At 53.4% G+C, this 18,027-nt stretch overlaps 1 protein-coding gene across 1 annotated transcript in view; it reads left to right on the top strand.

Moving 5' to 3' along the window:
* Nucleotides 1–211: 211 nt before the first annotated feature.
* The window catches only part of SYK (spleen associated tyrosine kinase), a 69,538-nt gene continuing 51,722 nt past the window's right edge, over nucleotides 212–18,027 (top strand). Inside the window, exon 1 of the mRNA XM_080819500.1 lies at nucleotides 212–380. The gene's annotated coding sequence lies outside the window, so the exon portion shown is untranslated. The remainder of the gene's footprint in view (nucleotides 381–18,027) is intronic.

Here is an 18,027-nt window from a genome sequence, read left to right as displayed (position 1 = left end):
GAGGCAGGGCGCGGGGGCGCTAGTGGCGCTGGGAGCCTGTCCCGGGCGCAGGGGTCCTGGGGCGCAAGGGAGGCAGGGCGGGCCGGGGACGCGGGGACGCGGGGGCCCTCGGGGCGGGCCCGGGGCGCGGGACACTCGGGCGCACCGGCGGGGGGCGGGCCCGGGGCGCTGGGGCGCGGCGGCCGGGAGGAAGTGCGGGGCCTGCCCGGGCGCGTTAAGGAAGTTGCCCAAAATGAGGAAGCGCCTCGCGCCCGGCGGCTGAGGCGACTCCAGCGGCGGGAGGAGCGAAGAGGAGCGAGGAGGAGCGGGCGGTCCTGCGCTGCGCCCCTACCTGTCCCGGCCCGGCGTCCGGCGCCCCGCCCTCGGCTCACCTGGCACAGGTAGGTGTGCCGCGCGCGCCCTCCACCCGGCAGCGGCGACCCGGAGCCCGCGGGCCCCCTCGTGCGGGGGAAGGCGGCGGCGGAGAGGCGGCGGCTGCCCCCACCCCCCCACCCCTGGGCCCGGGTCTGTGCCGGCCTCCCCGAGGGGCAGGTGCGCTCGGGGCCTCCCCCTTGACAAAGGAGGGACAATCTGATTGACTCTTAGGAGTCAAAACGGGTAGGTGCTGCCAGCTTTTGTCCTAAACCGAGTGGTCTCGGGGTTGGACCTGCCCGGGCAGCCAGGGGCCCGGCGCGGGGTGCGGGAGCCGCCGGAGCGGAGGGGTGCGGGCTGGGCTCCCCGGCGCCAGAAAGCGCACGTTGTCCTTTGGTCACTTTATAGATCCGCTGTAAAATTCCACCAGCTTTATTGGAGCGACCCAAGGTGCAGATGTACCGGCGCCTGAGGAGGGCCCAATATATCCCCGCCTTTTCCTACAGAAAGAAAGAGCAGTTGCAGGAAAACACCACACTTTCTGAGCCATTACTGAAATTGAGCAGGATTGCGCGTGGTGACCCGTTTTCGTGGTAAAGTAACTTAATTAGGCAGTAAGGAACTTGGAGAGCCAAGTGTAGTCGCTTGTAAGTTGGAGTTAAATATTGTTTCGGCAATATGGCTCCAAACCGTTAAGCACACTTACATAATTGTACAAAGGCAGTTGGGTTCTTGGTTCCCTAGAACGTTCGAGAACTAGAAAGAGCGCCATTGGAGAAGTTGCCGTTTGACTCTTTCTTGCGCTGGAAACAGCCTTGCAGGTTAGTTTTCTCAGTTTGCCTGAATCACCAAAGGTGCCCTGTGTCCGAGCAAACCCTGACTAGCAGGCGCTCTTTTCCTTAAACCCTGGAAGCATGTCAGCCCACAGTTAGGAACTGGAGATGCCCCACATCTGAATTTTCTAGTTAAAAAGGAGTTCATCTTGTGATGACTTGGAATTCCCGGAAGAAATGCAAATGGTTCTAGCATTTGAAGTCTTTGTTTTAGTAAAAACAAATTCAAATCTTTAAAGAAGGCAGCGTTTTAGTTAAAAGCAACTAAATTCATCAATCTGCTGTCCACTCTACCCCCGCAAAAAAGTCCATCTAGGGCACGAATATATATATCCTTGAGCTAAAACGTTGAAAAACTTGTAGAGTGTTACGTGTTTTATATGAGAAATCTTGTCTGTTAAAAATATTTTATCAAACCATTTTGTCCCATCTCCATTATACTTTTGTTTTGATGTGTTTAGAGAACTTTCGCAATAAAATAGAAATGGATTTAGATTCTCTATATGTGGAGTGTTTTCTTATGTAGGATTTTATAAATAGGCTTAATAACTAGAATGTTTGTAAGGTTTTAAGTGAGGGAAGAGATTGAAGTGTGTACTTCAGATCTTCACCCCCGAGGGGTGAAGTTGACAGATAATTTTATTGTAGATCTGGATTTAAGAAATAACTCACTTTAGCCTTCTACAGGCTCATATTTAATATTCTAAGCATAGGTCTGATTTCTCTGTTTTTATTTTATTTTATTTTAATCTTATTGTGCTTTTTCGGATTTCTCTGTTTTTACACCAAAGACTTCTTGGTACATTATTACGTATGCAGCTCACGCCATATCCATAATTATTTTCCAAAACCCTGGTGCTGATATGTTCTGGAATTGCGGGTTTTTCACAATTTAGAATTTAAATTGAGAATCTGAATTTCAGCACTGAGAAAAACATTTCTCCGAATATAGAAAGGTACTGCCCCAGGCACGCTCCTACAATCCCACCCGTCCATATGCCTGTACCCACAGTGTGACTCCTCTCGCTCCGTGGAATAAACAGACTAAAAATAGCTGTGTGTCCGTTTAGGGCAGATGTTGTCACCAAGTGAGTTCCCTAAAACTCACCTCAAAACCTTGTTTCTGAGTTTTAGCGCATTAGGATTTAAGGGACCCTTTAAGACCCCTCGGGGCTGTTGTTTACTTTCCGGAAATAAATCGCATTTCTGCTGCCCAGTAGCTCACACCCTCTGTGATTAAAAGGGCAGTTGCCCCTGTTCAGAGAGTCTGAAGTAGCAAGAGTCCAGCTGAAATTTCAGGGATCCCAGCCACAGTGCAGGTCCCAGTGAGAATGGGATGCCTCCCCTTCCGGATAAACAGCGCTCTCCAGCAGCAGAGCTCCGAGGTGGACGGCCTGAGATGGAGAACACAGGCAGGGCACTGCCGGTCCTCGCCCCTGCAGTGCGTCTTTGGAAGAAGTACTGCTTCCTGCTCGCTCCGAGCCTGGCTCACCGTCTGTCCGTCTGTCCATCTGTCCGTCCTCTGGGTCTAAGGAGTGGCAGAGCCCTCGCTACAATCCCAGCTAACTTTGCTTCCTCCTCACCCCTTCCCCCCCATCCCCATTTGCAAGTTTTAACATTTTCTTCCCTTTCTGGGTTGGTTTCAGGGTACAGTGGAGTGGGGCCCTTGGGGGAGAGTTATTTTTTAAATAGTCCTGCACTGAACGTTAATTTATTTTCTTTCAAAGTGACCGAAATCAAAAGGCAGCGTCTTCCTGAGAGACAGGAATTAGGCTCCCTGAATGAACTGTGTCTCCTCTCTTGCTCTCCTGCCTTGCGTTTCAACAGGCTGGTTCTTTTGCACTTAGAAAAGTAGTTTTTTTGTTTTGTTTTGTTTTGGGCTGAGACTAGGACGAAACTAGACTGAGTGGATTTGAAAGGAGAAGTTCATTCATTCATTTGGGTGTCCTATTAGTGGGCACATTTTCTATGAGCTTATAGTTTCCATTTGGAAATTGTTTGTCTTTAAAAATTTATGATGTCAGCTTTGCCCTATGGGTCTTGAAGGGGGTTGAATTGGAATCTTAAATGTAGGCAAAGACACCAGTACGGGAAAGAATATTGAGGTTGCATTACGGTAGGCTTAAGGAATCAAAAACGGCTCTCTCTTGATCTGTCCATTTCTGGAAACCACCAGAAATGGGTTTTGGAGGCTGCCGAAGGCTGATGGTGAGAGGAGGAAGTGAGTATTGAACAAAGAGCAGCGACACCCCAGTTACTAAGGAGGGTGAACTGGCAGCTTTCATGACGGATGGTATCTGGCCAGAGCATCCTCTGTCCTGGGGCGCCTCCCTCTGAGACTGGGATCCAGGCTCCTGAGGCTCGACAGGGCGCTACCCCCTTCTCAGGGCTGTGCTGGAGCACAGGAAGGGACCCAGGGCGGGAGGGTAAGTGAGGCACGAGCCCGGGCATGGTCAAGACAGTGAGAGTGGGGGAGTGGGGAAGGATGGCCGTGCGCCCAGGACCCAGTTTTAGGAAAACCCACAACTTAGATATTGGCTTGTTTATCTATGTTCTGTGGGGCTACAAAGAGCATTTAATGGTCCAGCATGTGACCTTCTGCTTTCCCACTACAGCTGTTTGTCTTAACTGATAAATCTTCATTGCATTCTGGTCAGTCTGATAACTTCTTAAAGCTGTCTGCTTCTGCCGACTTGCCGTGGAAGGGTTCTGCTGTGGCCAGAGTTGAGTTTTGCTTTTAGGAAATTCTAATTTATAGCAATGCCTTCCCACCCTCTTAAGGGAGACGCTGCTCCCTTAAGCAACCTTTGCATCCTTTCAGCTGCTGCTTGTGGAATTCTCCACCTTATTTGCTGGTAATATGCTCATTTGTTCGTTTTGATGTATCCGTGTTCAACAGTGTCTGTCAACTTCCTGCTCTGACAAAGGAGCCCTTGGCAGTCCCAGACCCGCACCCCCCGTGGTCATCATGACGTCATTTGGGGCTAAGAAGCCCATTTGGTAGTGATTGCGATGATAGTGATGGTAGAGCGAGGTGTGTCATGTGGTTCCAGTTCAATTCTTGGAGACTTTTGTTGTTTTTCCTGGGTAAACACTTGCTTCTATGTCTTCTCAGTGGCTCTGTGCCTGTGACGACATCTCCCCAACTCTCTGACGCAAAACCAACCCCCCCAACTTTCCCATCACGCCAGATACGCCAGGAGATCGATCTGTTCCAATTTTCCCTTTTTTTCTGGAACCCTTCGTCTCCTGGCTCAAGTTTGATGCCTTTCCCTGTCTTACTGCCCACATATTAGCGAAGGAAGCCTGTCCAGGGGAACGGCTTCACTGAGGATGCTTTTGCAGAGTGCCTCTCAGACCTTTGCTCTACCCGTTGGGGTCTTAACGTACGTCTGATCAGCAGCGTTCATGTGCAGTGTGCCCGTTGTAAGCCCATGATAATGGTTGTTGAGAACGTTTCCTCAAACCTTTTTATTTGTTAGGTATTATATATATCATATATATATATGTATATATACACATTACTTATATTTTTACTCTATTAATTGTATTAACTACATAATATAATAAATACATTATATATAAACATACCGTATTGTATATCATATTATACTACATTAGATACAGCAGAGGGACTCCAGTTTCGGCCCCTGCATTTTATACCAGTTTCAGTGTCATCTCTGTATTTGCTGTGACCCTTTGTTTTCTTATCCAGTCGATGGGGATGCGTATTTTCCCGGGAATGGGGAGCCCATGGTACTTTTTTTTTCAGATGCTTGGCCTGGATCCCTTGGTCCTGAAGCATGCGCTTTGTGATTTTTAAGTCATATTCCCAGGGAAGCTTTCCTTGCCCAAATCACAAGGTGCTAGATGGAATCAGGTTGTGTGAGCAGGTAGCTGTTGGCAGGGGCGGGGGGAGCCGGGGGCAGGTGACACTCACGGGGAGAGGGGAGGGGACCTGTCAAAGCACTCCCACGTCCGTGGCCATGAAGCGTGTTGGTTCTTGGAGCATCTTGGGATGGGGGTCCTGAAGACCACTTTGTGGAACGAGTGCTGATCTCCCGCGGCCCCTTCGTGAGACCCTCGGGGGCTGCTTGGGTGGAGGTACCATGCTGTGGCTATTTTCATCTTAAATGCTAAGAAAATTTGAGCTGTTTGATCGCTATGTGCCTTCCTGAGTATCTTCATCAACAGTGGCTGAGAGTAGGGGCCCGGAGCTCCTTTGGGTTCAAGTCCCGTTCTGTTTTGAAGCTTCCATTTCTGTCTTTGGGAATGGAGCGACCCCGGGGTTCCGTGGAGATGCACCACAGGGACCCCGCGTGCGGCGCCCACTCCTGGCCTGTGGCCATCTCCGCCTCCCCCACGTGCGTGGCTCTGGGAATCTGCTCCCGCAGTCTTGGGGGAGGCCAGTAGTCGCACCCCCAAGCAGGTCACAGGTGAGGAAGTACTATATCTAAAGTGAGTTTCTCTAACCTCCAATTTGGGAGAACCTTGTAGCTTTTTTTTTTTTAATGTGTTAAATGCATGACATGCCCTGGTACGTGTCCATCAGGGAAGAATCCGGATTTGATGGGCACCCCGTCACTCTCCGTGGCCGGCCCCGTGCCCCAGCCCACCCTCTGGGGGAGAAAGGTGTGTTTTCCTCCACCTCAGCTCCTGTGTGTGTGTTTTCTTAACACCAATATCATCCTGCAGCTTTCTTTTTCTAATCCACCACATGCCTGGGGTGGGGGGAGGTCTTCCCATCCGTGATCACTGCATTTTATTCCACAAACTTGAAAATAAGCTCATTAACCAACAGACATTCAGCCCCCCCCCCACCCCGTTTCTGTTAACTATGTTAACGCACGCCTCTCACCAAGTGAGCTAACCGGCCACCTAATTTTTATGAGCAAAGCTGCAGTGAACGCCCCCCCCCCCCAGGCCTCTGCCATTCCCAGGGCACCACACCCTGGGGCCCACTCCCACCTCGCGGCAGCACCCCATCCCCCTCAGCAGGCTGAGCCCATCTCTCTTTGTCTTTTGGGGTCGGCAGCAGTTTGCAGCCCCCTGGCCGCGGCCTCCCTCGCTTCTGATCACGCCTGAGGACCCACAGTCCGTCTCATGTTTTAATGCCTCCTCCGGCCTTTCTCTGCATCTGTCGCCGCTGCACAGGCTTGGAGAGGAGCTCCGCCACTTCCTTTTCTGAGCAACCCCGATCAGCTGATGGTCGTAGCTGTGCGAGGTTGTGACAGCGAGGAGGAAGGAGGGCAGCCGCTGGAGCAGGCTGGATTACAGGCCGGGGGCAGCTTGGGGTTCGCTGGGGTCCTGGCAGCTGTGCCAGCCACCCTGCGGCTCGGGCAGGAAGTGTGTCCAAGGGAAGGGCTGCCCTGTCGCGTCCGTGCTGACGACTGGGCCGTGGCCGGCCCAGGAGCATAACTCGCTCAGAAGCACGAGTGTAAAGAGACCTCCGGGACCTTCCTTCCAGTTGAGAAGGTCAAGTGACTTCGTCCAGCAGCTAAAGGGTGTGCCTGGGTTCCAAAGCCCCAGACCTCTGTGTGGCTCATCTGGACCCATGATTCTTACCTGCCGCTCTGATAAGGAGCGTAAAGGGGTCTGCCGTCGTGGGTAGCCGGGAGGTAGAGATCCTGCCCATGACACAGGGAGGCCCAAGGAGTCAGGGGGACCGGGCGTGAGCTCCGTGCGCCGTGTCGTTACTATCTTTATAGCTTTGTCTGGGGGAATTAAGCTAATTCAATCGGAATCGGACAACCAGTCTTGAATCAATGACAAGTTAATACAAGAACATTGGATGCTTTCGTGTTTTTGTCTCCTTTCAACACACGTTAAGCTTACTTCCAAGCTCACCACCAGAGCGAACCAGAACCACTTGGAAGCTGGTTTGAGAGGGTGCCCCAAGACACTGTCTACACCGCAGGCTGCCCCGTGAGGGGAAGAGTGGCTGCTCCCTATGGGCGTTCCTGCCACCGGGGCTGGGAGGGAACCCATGGAATGGAGGAGGGAGAAGAGAAATTTTCCAACTCAGTGACGTCCGATTGTGGAAACGTCTGTGGTGCCCGTGGGACTAAAATGGTCGGGTCAGAGGAAGGCCACCGAGGGCTCCCGGAAAAGGATGCGCTCTAGAAGGAAGGCAGAAAGCCACGCAGGGTTCCCCACCAAGTTGCCGCCGGTGTTGGCAGAGACGCACATGCCAGTTAACCCTTCCAGCTCGTCTCTTCTGGAAACTCTGGAAACCGCGTGCATATCCTTCCGTAGAGGAATGGTATTGGTTTGCTAGGATTGCCGGAACGAAGGACCAGAGACTCGGGGGGTTAAATGATGGTTCTGGAGGCTGGAGGTCTGAGATCAGCTGTCCGCAGGGAGGCCTCTCTCTCCGGCTTGTGGACGGAGTCTCCTCCCTCTGTCCTCACACCTTCTTCTCTCTGTGTGTGTCTCGGTGTCGTGTCTTCCCCTTTTCATGCGGATGGTCGTCATGCTGGATAAGGACCCACCATAATGGCCTCGTTCAAACTCAATCACCTCGATGAAAACTCTCTTTCCACATAAAATCGCATTCTGAGGTCCTGGGAAGTTAGGACTTCAACACACGAATCTGTGGGACATGGAGGGTCAGCCTGTCCCCTCCTCGTGGTGGCCTTCTATGCTGCCATCAGGAGCACGGGGGGTCTCTCTGGGCCTCACCATGAGAAGAACTGGGGACACGATGAAACACAGGGCGGGTGAGGGGAGACAGGACCCCCGGGACCTTGAAGCAGAAGTGCAGCGGGTCGTGCAGAAACCGGCCCCACGTGCAGAACGTCAGCACGAGGCAGGCGGGGACGCTCTGGTCCGTCGAGGAAGGGGCGTGGGCTATTAGTCAGTTTGGAAAAGCTTTACTTCTTAGACCAAAGTAAGTTCCAGGCTGAGCATAAAATAAAAAGGTAACGGCAAGATCATAAAAGAAAAGCTCGGGTGAGTTTTTAAGTAATCACGGGGTGAAGAAGGCCTTTCTTAAGTGTAACAGACAATACGAGACCAAGGAATAGAGACGTGAATATCATTTCTCAGCGTTTTAAGCAAGTCTCTATACAAAGGATAAAGAATGTATAAACAAGTGGCAAAACCCCCGTGAAAGACGCTAATTTTCAGCGTCCGTGGTGAAGGACTCGGTCTTGACGCGCAGGGAGTTTTTTCAGACCGGTGAGAAACGTGAACATAGACGAGTAGAAGCCTCCACAGAGGACACAGACAAGTGCTGAGAAGGCGAACGAGCCCCCGTGCGTGGACACGGCCTGCGTCTGTGCCGTGCGCGTTGGTCGCAGCGCCGGCTCCGTGACCAGGCGTGGGGAAGGCGGACCCTCACACGGTGGGCGCTGGCAGGGTCGCCTTCTGGAATTTAAATCGCGCCTGCGCTTTCCCTAGATAGTTTCACTTTCAGGAACTCGTTACACCTATAGAGTCACAAAGTGAAACAATGTATACACATGCGGTAATTCATTGCAACATTTCATTTTGTAATATGGGGCGTGGGGGACAGGAAAGGAAAGGGAGAAGGAAGCGTGTGCCAGGAGAGGGCTTGGTTGGTTCGCCGGTGTTCTGTCCACGCGGCCGAATCCCGTGCGGCGGTCTCTTTAAAAAACGTGGGCTCTTTGTAACCACAACAGAAGGAGGTCCAAGTTATGGTTGGTGAAAAAGTGAGATGTGGTGTATCTCTATGCGTTTGCTGAAACACATGCATACACGCGACGACGGGGCCACACTGATAATTCACTGTATGTAGGTGGGGGTCTGCCCGTGAAGGTGCGCGGCACACGTGCAAATACGCGGCGGGGTCCGGAAGCCAAGTCACCGACTACGAGCAGCAGTTCCCTGGTGGGGGGAGAGGGGGGAAGTAGCATCCGTTTAGGGAAAAAGCGAGATACACCTTTGGACTCTGCCCGGAGAAGTTTCTGGTATTTAGAGTGACCAGGGTGAAATGAGGTTTGTTTGGGCTGAGACTGGAGGAGAGCTAAGGCAGGACGGAGCCTCCCCTGTGACCGGATGTCGGTCCCCGCATGAGGAGGGGGTCCTCCCGCGTGCCCCCGGCCACCGCCCAGGCTCGGTGCACACGCAGATGCTCGGGCCGTCTCTACACATTCGGATGTGGTCTGGCGGGTGACTCGCCTCTGGACTTTCCCCACAAGTGCAGCAGCTGAGGCTGAGAACAGGTGAGCGGGACTGCAGAGCACATGGCACGTCTTTAAAGCCTGGCCACGTTGCCATCAAGGTTGATTGTACTGGGGGACTGGGCATCGTGGCAGCCACGCGTGCCTTTCTTGCAAAGACTCTGATCCATCCCCACCGTGCACTGACGTGCGTGCATGCGTGCGTGGATGTGAGAAACAGAGAGGGCTCACACGTCTTCACGCCTTCCTTTTGTGCTTGCATCATGAGGTCTGGATGTCTGAAGTTGGAGAGGAAGGACTGTGAGGCCGACGTCAGCGCGTTGTCTGCACCAGCCGGCCGACTGCCAGGGGGTACGAGCACGCGGAATGATTCTCCAGGAAACAATGTGCGGCCTGGTCTGATAGAAAGACTGGCCTGTCACATTTTCCACCCGAGGGCATTCCCATCTGTCAGATGACTCTGGCTCCCCTGTACATGCGTGAGATGGTTATTTTCTCATGAGAAGGACACAAACATGTCGCTCCAGGTTGAGAGCTGGGCGATGGTTTCTTGCTGTCTGTGGCTTGGCTTTGGGGCCTCGCCGGTTGCAGCGGATGGTGACATGGGGACTGCTGTCGCTGTGGGCCATTTGGGGACCGTCTGTGGCTATGCCCTCCCAGGTGCTGACCCTGTCCATCCACACGCCCACACGGGGCACAGCGCTGTGCTCACCCGGGGAGCCCCCAGGACTCCTCCCACACACCCATGTTTGTCCTTTGTAACAGAACTTTTAGGACCACAGTTTTCACCCATAAATGTCCAATTCCCAGAAGTGCTCCTCCAGCCCCTGTCTGGGGTCGGCACGGGCGGCAGAGACAGAGCCCACACAGGGGTCTGGCGTCTGCCCTCTTTCTTGCTAGCTCATCTGCAGGACGAGGCTGGAAGTGCTGCTCCGGTGCGGAACTCTGGGGCCGCAGGCGCACGTCTGGGGTTCACAGACGCACCACGCAGAGCACCAGGGTAGAAGAGGCCGCCTGCCTCTTCTTGGTCGTGGTCGTGGCTCGCGCAGGAAACCCGGGAGCTTGCATATTAGCCCCTGTTCATCCAGGGAGTGAAAAAGAGGGTCCCTCAGGGGCAAGGATTGAGAACCGTGTGGGCCGACAGCCACGTGTGGTCACGTACATTCCTGGTACTTAAAGGGAAACAAATTTCAACATCGGTTGTCTGCCACACTTCAAGCCACACGTTCAAGGGCAGGGGCAGCTGTGGCTCGTGGCTCCATGTGGGGCAGAGCGTGGAACAACCTTTCCCTCGTGGCGGCGTGGTCTAGTCCCACACGTTCCGTCCCGGAGTCAGGAGACACAGGCTTCTCCGCTGCCCCCGCAAACCCCGTCTGTGGGGAGTGGACTGTTACACTTGGCACTTTTCCGCATGTGGACCCGGGTGCCTCCCGCTTCCTTAAAGGGTCTGGCCCCAAGGTCAGAGGAGACCCCAACGTTTGTCGACGGGAACTGGCTCAGCCCTGTCACCTGCAGTCGTGACGTCGACTCAACACGACAGCCTCCCCGACACACGCATGCGCACACGTCACACACATCACACATGTGCATGTAAGCGTGCACACCACACCGGGGGCACGTGCACACATGCACACACACACCAGTGTGGTCCGGCTCAGTGACAGGTCAGAACAGTGAGTCTGAGACACTGGAGTGGTGTCCAGGGTCACCCGGCGGCGGTCCCGAGGGCGCAGCCTTGGAGAGAGTTACTCACGGATGCGTCCTTGGGTGAGCATACTTGGTTCGGTTTGGTTTCTGGAAGAATCAGCTAGTGTCTCATTCAGGAGGATTTTGAGGTCATGGAGAAAACCTTAATACTTGTTCATTTCTCTGCAATAATAAAAAAAAAAAAAATCAACATCGTTTTCTCAAGATATTTGGAAACCGAGGTCCTGTCCGTGTAGCAAGGGACGTCTGAATGGGAACACTCCTCCGGAGGCAGAAAGCAGGAAATCACGCAGGTTTCACAACGTGCTGTGTTCCTCGCCGCGCGGTCCTGGAGTGCGCACCGCGGGCTCCCGCGTGGCGAGCGGAGGGGCGGGTGTCCCTGGCTGTGGGAGAGGCCATGGCTGTGGGAGCCTGTGATAGCGGGCACGGAGGCCCGTGCCGCCAGGTGGGACCCCCCCAGCTGGGCACCCGTCCCTGACCCCGAGGCTCCAGCCCCGCCTCTCCCTGCAGGCCTGCCGTTTGCCTGTTTCTGGAATTTCTGTGCTGCTTATTTGGGCAAGAGATAAGGCAGCCCAAGAGCCACAGTGCTGAAGGGTTTGGGAATTCTGGAACTTTCCTTCATGATTCAGCCCGTTGTCAGGAAGTGTGGCAACACGGGCCTCCTGCACATAGCTGGGGCCGCCGGCAGCACTGACACGGCAGCGGGGGGCGCGACGCTCTCACCTGCAGGACTGTGTCTGAGGATCCGGGGTGAGGGTCCCCGTCAGGTTGGGGTTTCCCGGAACGCTGCGGCTTCTTCCCCAGCCGTGTGACTGCCCGCCGCCCGGGGCCGGCTCTGTCTGGGTCGGCGGGGAGGCCCAGAACCTTTGCTGCAGGGGTGGCCGGCGCGGAGCAGCGGTTCTGCGGCCCCCAAGCCCCCCTCGGCCGCATCTGTCGCCTGGAGAGCCTCCAAACCCCCAGAGGGCCGGCCGCGCCCTGGGAGGCTCTGAGCCCTTTGGGGCTGGAACCCCATCACCCAGCACTCTGAATAGTGCGTCACCCGGGCTCTTCTAAGCTGTAGTCACGGGGGGGGGGTTGCTGCTCTCTAGAACTTTCTTCCGCTTGCATGTCGAGCTTGCTCAGGAACGCAGACCCCTGAGGATGCCCGCCTCCGGCAGCAGGTGGCTTAGGCTCCGACATGGTGGCGGGGGTGGGCATGGGGTCTGCGCGGCCTCCGAGCATCTGGAAGGGGGACAGCCCTGCTCCGGCCTTCCGATTCTCGGCAGACCGTCCGAGACTTCCCCCCTCCCCCTCCCCCGTAGCACTGTGGTCCCCGAGCTGAAATGGCACTGCCCGCCACCAGTCCGAGCCCGCTGGACGGTCTGGCTCACGCTGGGCCCACCGGCCCTGGGTCGGACAGGCTCCCGTCCTGGCGGGTGGCCGGGGACAAGTCTGAGGTCTGTCATTCACGCTCCGCGACAGGCTCCCGGGCTAGAGAATGCAGGGGAGAAGTCCTCTGGCTTCTGAAAAGCGACTTAACCCGAGCTCTGGACGTCCGTCCGCTCCTGCCCCGAACTTGTCCGCCTCGGGGACCTCGCAGAGCAGGGGTCTCCTTTGTCTTCCTTGCGTTTCTGGGCTGAATTCCTGGTGGGTTTCCCTTCCGTCGTTCTCAAGCTCCTCTGTCCAGCCCGTGCTCCGTGACGGAGCGCCTGCTCGCCCTCTGCCTTCCCCTCGGCCCCGACCGTCGCCCGGCCTTCTCATGACTCTCCTCCCCTCCCCATTCACTTCGTGTCGCTGGTCGGAGCTGCGGTTTTTACCAAGCGGTGATTCTGGGGAGTGCTTGGATCCCATGGCTCTGTGCGTGTGTGTGTGTGTGGCCATGACCTCCTCTGTCCCTTGGGAAGGTCCCTAGGCCCCACCTGTCTCTGTCACCACTTTTCTCCTTGAATTGTGAAGGTCCCTAGGCCCCACCTGTCTCTGTCACCACTTTTCTCCTTGAATTGTGTTCGTGTCTCTGTGCAGACCCAGGGTAGGCCCCTCCTCTCGGACATGAGTCATGCTAGGGAGTGACCCCGGGTGGGTCTGGGCGTGCGCAGGGCTTTCCTCGTTCTCAGTAATGCTGTCAGTGTGAGTGTGTGTGTGTGTGTGTGAGAGAGAGAGAGAGAGAGAGAGAATTGTGTTAATATTTATTTCTCCACTTCTCGGTGGGACCCCGGCCCTGTGGGCTTGGCCCGCGGTCCGCAGCTGCCCCCATGTTCCCTGAGGGGCTTCACACTGCCAGGGTGAGCTTTGCTGCGCTGGGCTCTGCTCCCGCAGTCTGTCTGTGATTCCGGGCACTTCTCCTTCTGGTTCTCGTGAGGTCACTTCAGAGAGGACGCAGTCGTGACATCTTTATCTGCCAACACGCGAGGTTTTGGTATTTATCTTGAAGAGCATTTGTCATTTTCATTAAACAACTAAATTTCTTGAGGAACAGTTAAGAATAAACAAAATACAGTCAGAATGACCAAGAGAGTTCATGGTCAGATGCTCTGCTTCTGCCGGCCTCCCCGATCCACGCGGCCGGACAGGGCTGTCTCCTCGGCTGGCTCTCTGTTCTCTTCAGCACATTGATTTATTGGCCAAGTTCCACCAGCCAGAATAGTACTGGGTGCTGGGGCTTTAGCAGTAGCCAAGATCCTTCCCCACACTCAGTCTGTTTCCGGTCAGACTGAAAGAAAGAGCAGGAGCCCAGCCCAGGCCTTGATCACACGTGACTTCATTTGTTCTTCATGGCAACCATCTTTTTAAGGGAAGTTTTTAAAAATACAGAAAAGTGCAACCACTTTCATTATTAACAAATATTGCCACTTTACCTTTTTTCTTCTTCTTTTTTTTTTTTTTTTTGCCCTTATTTCTCCTAAAAGAACATTCTGAATAGAGTGAAAGCTACATCCTTTTTGCAGAGAGTAACTTGCCCAACGCCAGAAAGCCGGTGAACAGCAGGCCTGGCGCTCAAGGTCGGGTCCCCCGGGGGCAAAGTCTGTTCTTCGTCTCATTTACTTTGCACGCTGCCACGCTGTTTTATGTACATGACATTGAGTGGCTCGCCCACGGCAGATGTCAACGTCTGCAATAGTGGCCCAGACAGACTCGTTCACGGTGGACTGATTTTTGATGCGTGTATGGAAAGCCTGTGTTTTCGCGGGTGCCAGGAATGTTTGCAGAGCTCGCAGACAACGGCAAGGCGGGGTTGGCAGGGGCTGAGACGAATCAAGGCGTGAGTCTGGCCCGCACGACTGTCTACTTACCGCTGTATGTGTGTCACGGTAACTGTCCCTGTCTCATTCCTGCGGCCACGGACGCCCGTGTGAATACTCAGGAGGCCTCTCAGAGGGGGAGACGGATGAACCTGAGACTTGCCTTCAGCTCCTTCTCCGAGACAACGTGCTCTCTGTCCCCATGGCCCTCAGGGTCTGTGTCTGCGAATTCACCCACTCGCTGAAATTCACTTGAGACCATGAACCCGGAGCTCGTGGCGCCTTCGCGGGCCTTGACATGCCTAGAGCGGCAGGGGGTTGGCTCACTGGGCCGTGCTGGCTCCCAGCTCTGGCGGATGGACGCTTTCTGCCCACGTGTCATCTTGGCGTCGATCAAGTCCCACATCGTTTTTCTTTTTAAAATTTTTCTGCTTTTTGTGGGTGACTTTAGAGTTTGAAGCTAGAGTACAGTGTGGGGTCCCGCATGCACGAGGCTGTGAGGCACCTTCTGGAGAAACGGCATGTTCGATGGGCTTTCTTTGGGCAGGAGTTGCAATGTTGCTGCTCATGGGCTCAGTGTTAATTAATCAATGATATATATTAAGTCAGGTGTCTTTAAACAGAAACACACCAGGGTCAGGATTGTGCATTAATTGGTGCTTGGGCGTGTGGGATCACCGCACCCCCTCCCCGAACAAGCCTGTGCGTCCCCTCAAAGCAGCGGTCCTGTATTCACTAACTCTGTCTTCAAGGTAACTCTTTAGGACGTGAATACCACACACCAGCACAACTGACTGTATTTTGTTTCTTTTTTGTACAAAGCAGGGAAATAATTTTTTTAAAGATTTTATTTATTTGAACTAGAGAGAGAGAGCTAGAGAGAAGTGGGAGAAGCAAGCTCCTTGCTAAGCACGGAGTCCCACTTGGGGCTCGATCCCGGGACCCTGGGATCACGACCTGAGCTGAAGGCAGACACTTAAGCGACTGAGCCCCCCGGGCATCCTCATAGCCAGTATTTCTAAGGAAATATGTTTCTCATAACCAGGGAGTGATTTTATGGCAGACTGACTTCCAGATGCACAAGCGGGTGACCAATGATGTAGTAACATGCACAGCCCCTGGGGGGGTGTCCCTATGGCTCACGCTGTTCAGAACCCCAGGTCCTCGGAGCCCATGTTCCACACACGCTGACTTAGAAGACGGGAGGCGGAAATCCTTGGGGCCCATGACGAAGGCAGTGGGAGTCTGCCTTCCGTGGCTGTGGACTGCGTCGTCCAGCTTGGATGCAAGGGGAGGGGTCGGCACCTGCTGCGTGCCCACGTCCCCACCAGACACTGAACCAAAGCTTTGTTTTTTAACATGTTTTTGAGTTCCTCCAATGCGCATGCAATTTATAAACTAGGGGTTAGGACGGGAGCTCTTAAAAGCCATTTTGGTGAATTTCTGGAACCAAGTGAGGACTAATTTGAGAGAGAGAAACTCCCGTAGGTTGTAGCCTTAACAAGATCTCCACTTGTTTAGTTTTTATCTATAAAGGTCTCATTTTGAGGATACCTGGAAAGCATTTTGCTCAGGTGTGGTAAGACACTCAGATGTGGAAATGATTGTCGTGAAGGAAGAAGTGTTTGTGCTCACAGATCCCTAGAAACAGGAGTGACCGCATACACCCCCCTCCCCCCAGGGAGGAAGCACCGGGGTCTGTCAGGAGGCAGAGGGAAGTGGGAAAACAGGGGCAAACCTTGTGGTTTCTGCAGGAAAGGTGAGGCAGGGTATACAGGCCCGAGATCCGTTCCTCTGAAAAATTTCATTGGGTTCTCGGGTGTCAGGACTGTTCACCATGGCCTGATTCCTGGCCCGAGGGTGTGAGAGCCCAGGGGAGGAGGTGGATGGGGGTTGGTTGGTTGGGATGAGAAAGGATCCCTTGTAGGAGAGCCTTTACTGTCGACAGAAATTGTCCAATGCTGCGAGGGGCAGTCTGTCTGGGATCCACAAGATCCAGACATCAAAACATCAGAAATACAGAAAATAAGAAGAATAAGAAAGTCATGAGAGAAATGATGTATACAAGCCTCACGCGGTTCTCATGGTGACAGTTGAGAACGAGCCCCTCATGACTGGTAGTGGGAGGAGAAGCATCATTACGAAATGCACCCAGAGCCTCCTCCACAAGAGGCTCCCCTCCAGGGAGAAGATCTTGTCACCGCTGTGTCCCAGGAAAAGGATTCCTCATACTCCGTTCCCCTCCTTGTGGAAGGGATGATACAGTGTGTTGATCACTGTGATACGGCGTTCCCCTGTGGAGGGGATGATACAGACCCATCATTAATGGGGGTAAGGGCTTCAAGTAAACAGATTGGAACATAGCAGGCAGGAAAGGGAGTGCGGGTCTGGGAGAAAACAAGCTAGACCCCTGGAGAAACACTTGGGAAGATCAAAGCTCTGTGACCACGGCGCACTGAGAGCCTGAGAGTTAATGGCAACGTACTGGAAGCTCCCCTTCCTCATGCCTCACCTCCACACGGATAGGCATAGGGTAGCACCGGGTGGCAGCTGTAAGAACGAGGGCAAACACGCCTCTGAGGAGTAGCTGGGGAAGGACACGGAAATGAGACACAGAAGAACGTGAAGCCTTGCACCTGTGGCTACAGAAAACGTGGAATCCTAGTGTAGTAAGGGAAACCCTCACTCCTCGGTTCCTTCTACCTGGTTCATCCCTGCCAGGTTTCCAACAGCAACAACAACAAAAACCAAAAACAAAACAAGAAAACCAAACCCTTCCAGGTTTCGATAGAAAGAATGACAAGCATGCTAAAGGGGAAGCGAAAATACAGTCAACACAACAAGGATCCAGGAAACCCCGAGAAAGAAGAGAAAGCCAGAGAGAAAATCTTGAAAAAAGCCGGAGAGGGATGGAGACCCTACGCACAGAGGAACGAGAAGAGTTATTTATGGCAGACTTCCCGTCGGAAACTGCAAACCAGAGCTGGAGTTGTGAAATATTGGAAGAGTTGAGGGGAAGAAGACACAAGTGCCGATCGAGAATCTTCCGTCTCGCTCAAGTGTCCTTCAAATGTCAGAGAGAAATCAGGACTTTCTTGGACAAACACACACGAAGAACATTTCCCACTAGCTGACTGGCCCTGCAGAAAGTGTTAAAGGAAGTTTTTCAGACAGAAGGAAACGGAGAGCGAACTGAAACTCGGATCTGCCTGAAGAAAGGAAGAGCATCGGAGAAGGAAAAAGTGAAGGTAAAATAAGATATTTTACTTTTCTTATTTTTAATTGGTCCAAAAGGCAATCGTTCATTTAAAGCAATAGAAGTAACAGTGTGCTAGTGATTCTCACATGTCAATAAGTGGAAAGAAAGGCAGGGTTGTCACAGATGCTGAAAGGGAAGGTAGGAATGCTGTTAGGAGGTAGTGTATTATATGTGGAGTGGACAGTGTCATTTGAAAGTTAGATTGAAAATTTAGGTTTTGGGGCGCCTGGGTGGCTCTGTGGGTTAATCTTCTGCCTTGGGCTCGGGTCATGATCTCAGGGTCCTGGGATCAAGCCCTGCATCGGGCTCTCTGCTCAGTGGGGAGCCTGCTTCCCCCTCTCTCTCTGCCTGCCTCTCTGCCTGCTTGTGATCTCTGTCTGTCAAATAAATAAATACAATCTTAAAAAGAAAAGAAAATTCAGGTTTTAAATGTATATTGTAAACTCCAGGGAAACCACTGAAAAATTTTTAAAATTATGCTGGAAAGATCTACAATGGAATGCTTGTAGTAAAAC

The sequence above is a fragment of the Martes martes genome, assembly GCF_963455335.1.
Source record: "Martes martes genome assembly, chromosome: 12".
Lineage (NCBI taxonomy): Eukaryota > Metazoa > Chordata > Mammalia > Carnivora > Mustelidae > Martes > Martes martes.
This window is presented reverse-complemented; position numbering and strand designations above follow the sequence as displayed.